Source organism: Bos mutus, chromosome 7 (assembly GCF_027580195.1).
Source record: "Bos mutus isolate GX-2022 chromosome 7, NWIPB_WYAK_1.1, whole genome shotgun sequence".
Classification (NCBI taxonomy): Eukaryota; Metazoa; Chordata; class Mammalia; order Artiodactyla; family Bovidae; genus Bos; species Bos mutus.
The window spans coordinates 90,010,535-90,023,882 of NC_091623.1; the positions used below are offsets into that span (position 1 = coordinate 90,010,535).

The following is a 13,348-nucleotide window of genomic DNA, read 5'->3' on the forward strand; positions in this document are numbered from 1 at the left end:
AGGAGCAAAGAATACTGAGAACAGAACAAGGCTAGGTACCTACAGGAGAGGGAAAATGACACCCCAGAGGGAAACATCATGGTAGAATACAAGGAGGTAACTTCACAAAACTTTATAAAGACCATGGGCTCAGGAGCCCATGACCTGAACTGGAATCTTGGACCTTTCTACTTAATTGTAATTAAACTATCTTTGCCCAAACTTCTTCATCTGTAAAGTAAGGATTGTTTCATTGGGAGGATTAAACGAGGTATCCAATGTAACAGTGCCTGGCACATACTATTCGACAGGTTGAATACTATTAGCATCATCAGGACCAGCCCTCTACTTAAAACATGCCCCCGTCAGAAGGTGGAGAGAGGAGTCAGGAGACAGGAAACACTGCAAGGGTAGACTGGGCTTTCCCTCCTAACAAACTAACCTGTGAAGCGCCACTGCAGGGCTGAGCTGCAACTGCAGCAGCTCCTGAGGAGTGCTGATGACTTTGCGTTCCTGGTCTCAGACTCCACACGCAGCTACCACTCCACCCCAACTCCAAGAGGCACATGCCATCCACCGTTCCCTCAGAGCAGACCACAGAGAGGAGGACCTTTCTAAACTGACTAAGCTCTGTCCTGACTGCCTGAGGCAAATACTGAGTAGTGGTACATTCTCCTAGGCCTCTGTGACAGCAGAAATGCAAAAAATAAGGGCAGCCCCTCACAGTCATTAGGAGAATAGATTCTGGGGTTCCAACACTTAACAACAATTAAATGCTTTTCAAATATTAAGTCACATAATTGTCACTACAACTCTATGGGGCAAACATTATTCTTACCCCCTTTTACAAATTAATAAGCTGAGTCAGGGAAAGTTAAGTAGCTTTTTTCTCAAGGTCACATAGCTAATAAGTGGCTGAGGCCTGAAACCTCAAGAACAGGAGCCAAGAGACATGGATTCCACTGGAGTTACACCACACACTATCAAAAGTCCTGAACTTATATGAACTTTACTTCTATTATTTGTCAAGAAGCTGAGTTACTTAACCAAGGGGTCTGTTTTTCAGGATCAAACAATACAGGGTGATTGAAAGCACTGTAAAAGTGTTTAAAACATTATGCTGCCACTGCCAACATCTGCTATCGTTTAGTTTTGGAGAGCTGGACCAGTTTGGAGAAGGAATCTGGTCCCTCACTATTCTCCCTTCCATATGACCCTGGACACTCTGGCTCAAGGTAAAGCAGGAATTATACTAATACCATGGTTTTCAAAGTGTGGTCTCTGGACCAGCAGTACCAGCAACACCTGGGAACAAGGGTAAAGTAAAAATTCTCAGGCCCCAACCCAAACTTCGTGAGTCAGAAACTTTGGGGATGGGACCTGGAAATCTGTATTTTAACAAGTCTTACTAGTGCTGATGCCTGATTGCGTCTCAGAACAACTACACTGGAATGTCCCTGGAGAGATGACAGGCTGGGCTCTATCCAGCCCTGGCCAGGAGAAGCTTGCTTCAGGGGCCTGTGGCAGAGCCCAGCTTCTGCAAGAAGACCCAGGCCCCAAGGGCCACTGCCAAGAAGATGAAAAGCTCCCAATAAAACCCAGACCTACATGGCCACACTGATCAAAATACAATAAAGAAGAAAGTGAGAAATCTGACAAAAGGAAAACACAGCTTCGGTGGGGTACAAAATACAACAATCTTCTGTGGGAGATGAGAAGCATAAAAGGCGTGTTAGATGTTCAAAGAACCAAATGTCGAAACGACAAAAAATATGAGAACAAAGACAAAATGCGGACATCAATACCACATGGGCCTCAGTCTAATGACGGCAGCAGCAGGAGACACCAGTCCCCCCAGACTACAGCTTGCTCTTCCCCACCCCCAACATGACAGTCTATATCAATAGTCTTGAAGAAAAAAAAAAAAAAAAAATACCAGCAATTAGTCACTGAATCTTGCTTGCTGGAATGAAGAAAAGCAGAGGCTCTGGTGAGAAAAGCTTGGCTAAGAAGGCCATGCAGACTGGGGGCGGTAGCAAGATCATTAAGGGAGAAGGCCTGTGGGGTGTTCCTGGCAGTCTTTGATGCCTGCCAAGTCTTAACCTGGAAGGGAAAATGGAGGGCCTGGCCATGAGGCTATAATGAGCTCCAAACCGGGCCTGCATCCAGAAGGCCTTTTATATGGGCTTGGGCCAGAGGCGGGGGGTTGGGAGGCCTCAACCACTGTAGCAGGCCCAGCCCTGGGCTGTGGGTACCTTGGAGGATGAGGCAGTAGAACACACAGCCTCTGACCCAAGTGTCTCCACACAGAAAGCCTATCTGGCCACACACTTGTGCCCCCAAGGAATTAGGGAAGCACCCTCAGGGTTTCCATTCAGGAACCCGCTGAAAACGAGCCCATGTGAAAACAAAAACTGACTTGCTCCCACAATGAATTTCTCAACTCAAATGTGCAACCATCACCACTGCCTCTCTGCCTGGAGTGTCCTCCCCCAAACACTCCCCATCCCTGCCCCCAGCTTCATCAGGCTAGTCCTTATTCCTCCATGTCTCTCTCCAACCGTTTCCTCAGAGAAGCCCTCAGTGACCACCTCCCACACAGGGCCCCTGCTATGCATTCCTGGGACCCCTTCACTCAACAGACTTGGTCAAAGTCTGTCTCCCCTACTAAATCGTCACCACCCTCAAGGACACGGACTATGCCTTCCTGCCTATTCACCTGTAACCTCACTCTAGATGGTCTAGCCCAATGGCTGGTACTCAATGAGCAGCAGCTGCCTAAAAGGATAAGGCCAGCTTGGTGTTACTCCCCTGCTGGGACACGGAGGCCTGGGTGGTCCAGCCCTATAACTAGGTATGTGGATGGGTTGGACACACGACCTCCCTCCCATTATGAGCAGCTTACCCACTGCAAGGGCTCACACAAGGCAGACCCTAGTTAATATTCTCAGTTTTTGCCTTCTCTGCCCTTCCTCCTCCAGTTTGACTCCTAAATCAACTTCCTGTGTGTCCCCACCATGATTTCCCAACTGCTTGAGAAAAAGGACAGAGCAGAGGTGTTCAATGACCCCTGGCATACCCCTTCTGGGAGTATCTATATTTGTCCCCAAAGAGAGGTAATGGATGTATTTAAAAAATCAAGACCTTAATTCCCAACAGTATTAAAAATTTTTAGGCAGCAGGAAAAGAATTAAAAAAAAAAAAAAAAACAATCTGGGGGCCAGGATCCTTCACTTGGTTCCTGAAATCAGTCTCCAGTAGGTAACTTCCACTTGTGCTGTGTCTGAGATCAGTCCTGACTCGCTCTTAACGCCAGGCACCACTTGCCAGCCATGGCGGGGCAGTCACAGACATGTCCGCAGGTGGGCACTGTCACCTCCTTCCTGGTCGACCTCACCTGGCTGACCTTGACAACAGCACTCTGGCCAAAGATCAGGGACTTAGGCTACAACTTCTTCTTTCTTTCTTAGCACCCTAATACCAATCCAGCCTTCCAAACCAAAGTCAGGTCAGCATGGCCTTGTAGGTGGCTTCTTGGCCATGCTCCTCCCTCTGAACTACTCCAAACTCCACCAACCTCTGCTTCACCTAAGAGCCACCCACAGGTCAGTTCTGCGGGGGCCCTAACAGACTGACATGCTGGGGATCCACTGAGAAGGTGGCACAGAGCCACACAGGGGAGCATGAACACTGGAAGAGGGCAAGGTCAAGTTAACAAATATCATACAATGAGAAAGAATTGCGTGAACTGCAGTGGCATAATGTAGCATAACAGATGGATAATTAGATTTATTCTAAGAGCTGTAAAAGTAAGTAATTAAATAAAAATATGGAACAATGAATCTGCCACAGAGAGACACCTAACAGCCTCACGAGGGCCCCGCAGCTGGCACAAGCAGCCTGGGAAAGAAGCAGTGGGCAAGGAACCTCTAACACTGCCCTGATGTTTTAGGGACAATAAATTCAGCATCAGCTCAAGCTGGGCACCAGAGGACAGCCCAGTTTCAGAGGGACATAATCAGATTTGCAGTCTCAAACAGCACTGCGCCCTGGGAATATGGTTCCCTCTCTACATATGGAAGACAGGAGCCTGCGGTAGACTGATCAACTCCCCACCACTGGCATGTTTGGCAAGGCCCCTGCAAAGCAAGACTGACAGTTTGTATTTATCTCTGCAGAAGCAGAGGAAGGAGATGAAAAATACATGCATGGATGACAAGATTAACTGACACCAAGAAGCAAGCTGGGAGACCCAAGCTCAGGTCTCCACCCTTCTCCCACAGGTTGGCAGCAGATGGAGAGGGTGCTGCTACTCAGGGAAGAAACAGGAAGTGAGTGCCCAACATGTATGAAGCAAGTTTTCTGTATGGGGTCCTAGCCATGAAGCAGCTTCCCTGGACACGATACTGGCTATTTGGAAGCAGAGAGTTAGATCAGTTGGAAGCTGTTTGCTATTAGTCAGGACTCTCTTTGAGGGATCAAAACTGAATTCAGATTCATCTAAGAGAAAACCTTAGTTTGTTGGGATCCATCATGAAGAATGATGGTGAAAGTAAAAGGACAGCTGGGTCCAGAGGCTCCAGGAGCATGCCAGGCCCCCCCTCAGCTACATCTCTGGGCTCTGCCTCTCTCTAGATGAAGCTGCATTCTCCACGGAAAGGTGAGTCTGATGGCCACTGGCTGCCCCCAAATGCATCAATCCCAGCATAAAGAATTCTCCCTCTTAAGTGGGACAGAATTCCAGGGCAGGACTTTGATTGGTCCTGCTTGTGTCATATGCCAACCCCTGGGCCAGTCACTGCACAGACAGAAGAGCCACTACAAGTGTCCAATCCAGGTTATATGACAAGCCCTAACTGGGAACAGAAGAGGTGGGTCACAAAAACTAACAGCCTTATTCCCAAAGGAAAGAAGGTGGTTTCCAAAGAAGGAAGATAGAAGAATGTCTTGAGACCAAAAACAATATAAATCAGGAGCCTTCACAGCTCACCATACTGTTTCATACCACCTCAAGCCATAATGGTTGGTGGTTTAGTCACTAAGTCATGTCCGACTTTTGCGACCCCATGGACTGTAGCCTGCTAGGCTCCTCTGTCCATGGGATTCAAGCCATAATACTGGATAGTAATTGGCTGTTTGGAGCTAGATTGGGAGTCAGGCCAGGTATGTAACACTCTGGTTACATAGGTTACATGCTCCAAATGGCTTGCTGTTTGTCCCCTTTTTGTGGGGGGTAGAGTGGGGAGGGAGGGGGGAGCTGTACCCCGTGGCATGGAGGGTCTTAGTTCCCCAACCAGGGATCAAACCCATGCCCTCTGCAGTAGAACTGCAGAGCCTTAACCACTGGACTGCCAGGAAAGTCCTTTAACAGTGGCCCATCTTTACAGATCTGTCCCCATGGCCCAAGCACAAGATCATGTGGACACCAAGCAGGCTCATAGTTAGGAAACTCACACGGTATTAAAGTCTTCAGACAACCAACTCCTTGGAGGTTTCCCTTACCCACTAACTCAAACCTTCCCATAGCACCCACCAACAATGGAGAATATGACCCCCAAAACCTGGAAACTTCAGCTCAGCATATTTGATAAAGAGCTAAGAATAGGTATGTGGCTCCCTCCAGAATCACTGCCATTCATGCCAATGACTCCATAGTTTGGCTCTCCATTCCAGGATATTTCTACTTCTTGGAGAGGAAAGCAGGTATTTTAGGTACAAAAAGGGAAAACCCACCACATCCCCATTGACACAAAAGCCACCACTTGCTCAGCATCTAGCACAAAGTGCTTGCACTGGGGCTCTCCCCCTAATCTGGCTTGAAGGAATAGAGTCCCTGGCATTCCTCATCTCCAGAGACCAACATACACTCCTCTAACTCCCTCATCTGGCCCCAGCCAGCAGCCTAAATCATCTCTCAGGCTAATTATCAAAGTTAATTATCTCCTTCTCAAGGGATTCTGGGAACTCCTATCTCCTTCAGCCTAAACAAGTCATACCCTTCCTCCAAAAGCCCAGACGGGCTATGTCAGGGTCCCTGGGGAGAGGTGAGACAAATTCAGGAAGCCTCTTTGCTCGAAGGCCAGCTAGGAACAGGATATCACAGGGATCTTCAGGAGCCAGATCCAGCAGAGGCATCTCTAGGTTTCATTCAGCTTCCAAGTTCTGCACATTCCTGAGCCATTCCAACAACTTCACCACTGACCTGGAGCCTGCCCTAAGCAGTGATGCTGGCCAACACGTGTCTACCAAGTTCTCTCTGCCACTAAGGTCTTCTCAGGAAATGGAAATGCAGGAAAATGGAGCTCAGCTTCCACGTGGAGCAGCTAAATGCTCTGACTATGCCTCGTACTCTGGAGCCACGCTTGAAGGTTTGGCCTAATGTAGCCTTGCTGGGCTCAGATATAAGAACCTCCAGCCAGGCTGAAAAGCAGCTTGCCCGCAGATGGGACCTTTGGCCCAGGGCTCTTTGAGCTGGCTTTGCTCCTGCTCCACACACATCACAATTTACTGCTGCTGTTAAGAGCCCCAAAGACAAAAAAGCTCCTGCCTCCATTCTGCCCCTGCTCTTCCTAAACACACGCTGGAACCAACCACCAGTCAAGACCTGGCATGAACCTCAGTACTATGAACACCAAACTGAGCTCAAACAACTTTTCCTAAGCCACAAACTAAATGAAAGTTTTTGTTTTTTTAACTCAAGAGAAACAGTTCAAATACCAACTAACCTTTCTCCTCCCTTCAAAAGTACTGATCTTGGACAAACCACATATCAAAATAGTATCTGGATCAAGAGTTTAATCCTCCGTCTCAGAAGCAAAAAGGAGTCTAGATGGATAACTTCAGGGTAACCCTGGGTCTGGCGGATGCAGGGGAAATGGTTCCTGGGTCCTTAGGGAAGGACAGGGTGGTGATAATAACAGCAGGAGAGAGGATGGCAACCTCAGGACTAAGGCGCTATGACGAGGGGCAGAGGAGTGCTGGTTAAGCCCCACTGACCTCACTCTAAGGGAGCCTGGGCCATGGAGTTCACAAATAATGCCTCACTGGCCACCTGGCTGAAGGGATCTGAACGAATTGTTGTGTCCAACCCCAAAACTCAAGCCAGCTACAGGCTACATACCACAATTCAAAGAACTCATACCAGAAAACACAATAGCAACTTCTTATATGTTTTGATTTCATTCTACCTTTTAATTAGAAAATGATATAAGCTCATGGTAAAAAAAAAAAAAAAAAGGATTCATAACAGCATAGAAGATGCAAAATAGAAAAGTTCCTCTATCTCAAAACCTCATTCCTCATACCCTCAGAGATAAAAGCTGATTTTTATATTATGTATTTATATGCACTGTAAATTTGTAAATAAATCTTTGTTTACTTTTTATATGAAGGGATCATTTCAATGTAGAGCCCCTACTTTACAGAAGGGCTTGGCTCCTTGAGTTTCCTAAGGCAGTCCCCTGATGCCAAACAGAAGGGAAGAGGGTGGTCAACCATATTTTAAGGGACTCCAGGAATATCGGAGAAGGCAATGGCACCCCACTCCAGCACTCTTGCCTGGAAAATCCCATGGACGGAGGAGCCTGGTAGGCTGCAGTCCATGGGGTCGCCAAGAGTCGGACACGACTTAGCGACTTCACTTTCACTTTTCACTTTCATGCATTGGAGAAGGAAATGGCAACCCACTCCAGTGTTCTTGCCTGGAGAATCCCAGGGATGGCGGAGCCTGGTGGGCTGCCGTCTATGGGATCGCACAGAGTCAGACACGACTGAAGCAACTTAGCAGCAGCAGCAGGAATATCTAACATTTCAGAGTCAGGAATTCCCTGGCAGTCCAGTGGTTAGGACTCTGCACTTCCACTGCAGGTGACCTGAGTTCTATCCCTGATCAGGGAACTAAGATCCTGGAAGATGCATGGCTCAGTCAAAAACAACAACAAAAAAAACATTTCAGAGTCAAATTTAAATTCAAAGAGTTCCTCAGGGAAGCATGACCCTTGACTCCAACAGGGGCCCTTCGTCTGGCCCAGGTGAAAGAAAAGGCACCTTGTAAACCATTCCTCACTGACTCTCCCCGTCTGAGGTCAGCAGCTTTGCTTTCCCCAGGATGTCATTCCAGGGCTCTCATCCTTTGTTCTCAAACCTGACCCCACTTTTGTCTTCCCCCTCTTGGGCTCCTCTCTACAGCCTTCATGCTCCTCTGAAACATCACCACTGGCAGGGCTGAGCGACTGAAAACAGGAGATGACCTCACAGCCTTCACATTCTAATGCCAGCTCTCAATTACTTGTACTGTTGAATAATTGAAAGAGGAGAATAATCCAGTCAGCTGATCTGAGAAGCTGGCCAGGCACACAGATTATCTCAGAGCGAATTATTCACACTAGATAATTGGGAGTTGCCCAAACTTCTATTTGTGGTTCCGGCATCACACGGAAGGACATTCAAGCCGGAAGGTATACATGCTGGAGGAGGGATGGAGTCCATAGGCCCAGAGTCCCTCTGTGCTGCTGGGTAAGTCACTGCCCCTCTCCTCTAACTTAGGGTCAAAGAGGGTAATAATAATGATGATGAGACTGATGCCAACAATATTATTACAGACAGCTCTTGTATTTGCTTACCATGTGCCTTGCTTTGTGCTAGGAGCTTCGTTTATACTACATGTACATTATTTCATTTAATCCTCCCAGTGAGTCAGTGAAGCAGCACTGTCTCCACTTCTCGGCTGAGGAAGCTGAAATTTAAAAGGTTAAGTAACTTGTCCAGGATATAGAGTGTCAAGAGGCCTGTCTATCCAGAGCCCAGGTTCTTAACCCAGAAGCTCTTCTGCCACCTAACTCTTACCTCTCCCAGTTCATAAGGGAGAGTCTTCCTAACAGAACACATGAGCTATAAGGAATGAAAATGTTAATAGCCCTTTTTTAGTACAGTACCATTTATCCTCATCTTAAAATGACTGGATTTCAATGTACCAAAAATGGTCCCCCTCCTCTGAAAGCTTGTAAGAGGAGGCTGGCCAACTGGTCAGTCCACCTCAAGAAATCCAGAGTCTAATGCACAAGTCACTGACAGAGTTGCAAGAAGCAGTCTTCTGTCACTCACTTTAGCTATTATCATGATCAAAGACTGAAAAATGAAACCACTGTCCTCCTCCGAGGCAGCTCAGCACTGCGGAGGTGGAGCGTGGGGAAGGGTTGTGGGTACCACTGACCTCACAGACAAGTATCCACAAAGGGACTGATGCCTGGTATTCCCTCCACAGGGTCTTTTTAGGAAAGCGTTCTTGGTGTTGTAGGTATGGCAGCCAGTCTCCAAAATGGCTTGCCTTCTGGTATTGATTCCTTTGTATATTTCCCTCCGCCACTGAACATGGCTTATCTGTGTAACAGAAAGAAGACAGAAGAGGTGATGGGGCTGATTTTTGAGGCTCCATCATGAAAGGAAATGACACTTCTGCCTTGCTTTTTTTCTGTTATTCACTCTGAAAGGAGCCATGGGGGATACATGAGCAGCCCTGTGAAAAGGATCACATGGAAAGGAACTAAGACCTCTAACCAACAGACAGTACCAACTTGTCAGGCATGAGAGCTGGAAGCAGATCATGCAGCCCAGCCAACATTTTGACTACATTTCAAAATTCATGACTCACAGAAATTGTGAGAAATAATCAATGAATACTGTTGGTTGAACTCACTAAGTTTGGGAATAATTTGTTATACAGCAATAAAAACAACTAAAAATCAACAAGGAAACAAGAAAGACATTTCACAGTGTTCTGTTTCCTGCAAGTGACACATCATGGAAGAACTGGGTCCAGTGTCAGGGCCACAGGCCAGCAAAAGCTCTGACTAAGCCCCTAAGATCCAGAACACTATACAAGAGAGGATAATCAACTTTATGACCCATATATCCCAGCTCTCCAGCTGGGGGAAAAAAAAGCCTGCTGAAAACAATGCCTGTACCCCTGCCTCCAGTCAGAGTAACAGTAACAACAATAAAGCTATCATTACTGAGTGCTTACTGGCTGCCCAGCATGTGCAAGGCACTGTTTTTACATTACCTCCCTTACTCTTCACAATGCTACTCAGAGGATGTACATAACAGGCACTCAATATATATTTGTTGCATGAGTGAATAAACTACCAATCGGCAGTTCTCTGCAACTGATCTATGTCCTTTTGATGTCATTTCAACTTTCTATACTACATATTACTTTAAGGTTTGGAAAGCTTACACTGAGCATGCATTTCTTTGGGTCAGAGGAGACAATACATATGAAATTTTTAAAAACTATTTGCAGAGCAAGCAAAGCTCTAAAGATTATGTGCCATCTACTGCCTTGCCCACACAAGTGTCCTGAGCTGACTCTCTGAGTTAACATTTGGGTGAACAAAGATGATAATAATAGCAGTTACCACTCTGATCACTACCTGCTAGGCAGTCTTCTACATGCTTTACAAGTATACCACATTTAATTCTCTGCAATAACCAACCTTAGGTAGGCTGGTTATCCCCATTTTATAGACAAAGAAACTGCTTGGGGGATTACATAACTTGCCTAACATTTGACACCTAATGAGTAGTGGAGTGTGTATGTGTGTGTTAGTTGCTCAGTCATGTCCAACTCTGTGACCCCGTGGACTAATCTGTTCGTAGGATTCTCAAGGCAAGAACACTGGAGTGGGTTGTCATGAGTAGTGGAGACCAGATTCAAATCCAGGTCATCTTGCTCCTGTCTTATATTCCAACTCACCACATCACCAGCCTCTCAAGAGCTACCTGGAGCTGTAAAAAAGTTCATTCCAGCCCTGCCCACCCAACTGGGTTGTGGGGCTTCAACACAGCACCTTCTGTTGCTTACCCTCCTGACTGTCCTCAACCTCAGGGGAAGAAAACAGGTCTGCTGCTAGCTGGCAGAGGCAGAAAGATTGCCCTACTCAATTTGGAGCCAAGGAACTAGGGCTAGAGCCAGTCCAGCTACGGAAAACCAAGGAAACACCATGGTCCCAAATCTGGAAACTGACAACCACATGATGAAAGTAGACACATCCATGGAGAAACTATAGAGAATTTCTGTCTCCACTTTCTAATCTGAAGAGCAATAATCTTCCAGGTTATGAAGGATTATCATGGTCACCAGATCTACCACCCAGAATCCTGATGAAAAGGAATGACTTGAACAAGACACCAGGAAGAATCTCCTACCATGAGAGGTGGAAGATTTAAGATAGGAGGCTCTCAATTCTGAAGACATGAAGAGTTCCTCCCCACAAGGCAACCAGAAGGATCATTCAAAAAACGCAAATGAGATCTTGTTACTCTCCTGTTTAAAGTAGCTTCCTATTACTCTTAGAATAAAACCCAAATACACCTTACTTTGGTCTCTAGATGCACTGCTAACTTTCCAACCTCACTTCTTAGTCTTCCACTCAACTCAGGGAACAGTGACCTCCCAGCTGCTTCACCAATAGACTAAGCTTGCTCCTGCCTCAGGGTCCTTGCACTGTATATTCCTCTGCCTGAAAAAAAAAATCTCAGCCTAACATGTGCAGGCTGATTTCACCTCAACATTTCAGCTGGGGCCAGAAGGACATCTCTTCAAAAAGGTCTCCCTAACTAACCTATCTAAAATCTCTACATAATCCTATTTTCTTCATAACACTTATCACTGACTTTTAAAAATAGCTTAAGATATAATTCATATACCATACAATTTACCCATTGAAATTGTACAATCTAATAGCTTCAATATATTCACAGAGCTGTGCAACCATCACTACAGTCAATTTTAAAGCATTTCATCAGCCACCCTCCCCCTTAAACCCATACCTATTAGCAGTCACTTCTCATTTTTCTCCAAAGCCCACCCTCCCAGAATTAGGCAACTTCTAACCTACTTTCTGGCTCTATAATTTGCCTAGTCTGGCCATTTTATATAAATGGGCTCATATGATGTGCAGTCCTGTGACTGGCTTCTCTGACTTAGCATATTTTAAGTTTCATCCATGTGTTACATGTATCAGCACACCATTTCCTTCTAATATCAAATAATATTCCGATGTATGAATAAACCACATTGTATTAATCCACTATCAACCAATAAACATTTGAGTTGTTTCCATTTTTTTTGGCTATTATGAATAATGCTGTTGTGAACATTTAGGTACCAACTTTTGTGTGGACATATGTTTTCAGGGGTCTTGGGTCTGTATCTAGGATTGGAATTGCTAGGTCATACAATAACTCTGTTTAATCATTTGAAAAACTTGATACAACCATTTTCCAAAATGGCCAGATCATTTTACATCACCACGAACAGTTCATAAGGGTTCCAATTTCTCCATATTCTCACCAACACTTATTATCATACATTTTTCTGATAACCATTCTAGAGAGTATAAAGTATGACCTCATTAAGGTTTTGATTCGTGTTTCCCTCGTGGCTAATGATGTTGAATAGCTTTTCATATGCTTATTGGCTATTGTATATCTTCTTTGGACAGCTGTCTATTCAGATCCTTTGCCTATTTTTAAATTGGGTTATTTATCCTTTTTACTATTGAATTGTAAGAGTTTATTATGTATTCTAAATATAAGTCCCTTATCAGATATACGATTTACAAAATTTTCCTCTATTCTGTGGGCTGTCTTTTCACTTGCTTGATGTTGTCCTTAGAGGCAACATCAAGAAGCTGTTAATTGTGATGATGTACAGTTGACCCTTGAACAACTAGGGGGTGAGGGCGCTGACCCCTGTGCAGTCAAAAACCCACATGTAACTTTACAGTCAGCCCTAGTTATTCATGGTTCTACATCCAGAGGCTTACCCAGCCTTGGAGTCAACCAGGCTCAAATCGTAGTACTGCAGTGCATACTGACTGAAAAAAATCTGCATGTAAGTAGACCTGAGCAGTTCAAATCCATGTTGTATTAACTAGTTTTTAAAAACTTATTTTTGACTAAAGGTAAACTATTTAAGAAGTGAGACCTAACTGTCTTGTTCACCACTATTCCCCCACTATGGTAGCCTAGCACATGGTAAATAGTCAATACAAATATTTTTAATGAATAAATGAATTTTAAGACCAGAAGCAGTTAAATGTGAAATGGGCTATAAAAAATAGCTTCCTTGATAGGAGACGGGTGAAAAGACGACATCTGAAATCATTTCTGGTTTAGAGAAAACATTAAGACGGAGAGAATGCAGACTTCCATCAGAGCAAAGGGAAAGCTCACTGAGGGATGCTAAATGCAACATACCCGAGACGTGCACATCACCAATAATAAGCTCCCTCATTTAACTGCTCAGGCAGTCATCTTTCTTTCAGCCACTCTAGAGAGCCAAAAGACAGAACAATGGCTCAGGAAT

General features: G+C 45.3%; 1 protein-coding gene and 1 pseudogene across 5 annotated transcripts in view; one reads left to right on the plus strand and one right to left on the minus strand.

Moving 5' to 3' along the window:
- The window catches only part of SIL1 (SIL1 nucleotide exchange factor), a 249,871-nt gene that overhangs the window by 18,963 nt on the left and 217,560 nt on the right, over positions 1-13,348 (minus strand). The gene's annotated exons all lie outside the window — the stretch shown is intronic.
- The window catches only part of LOC102268821 (phospholipid hydroperoxide glutathione peroxidase pseudogene), a 51,605-nt pseudogene that overhangs the window by 13,973 nt on the left and 24,284 nt on the right, over positions 1-13,348 (plus strand).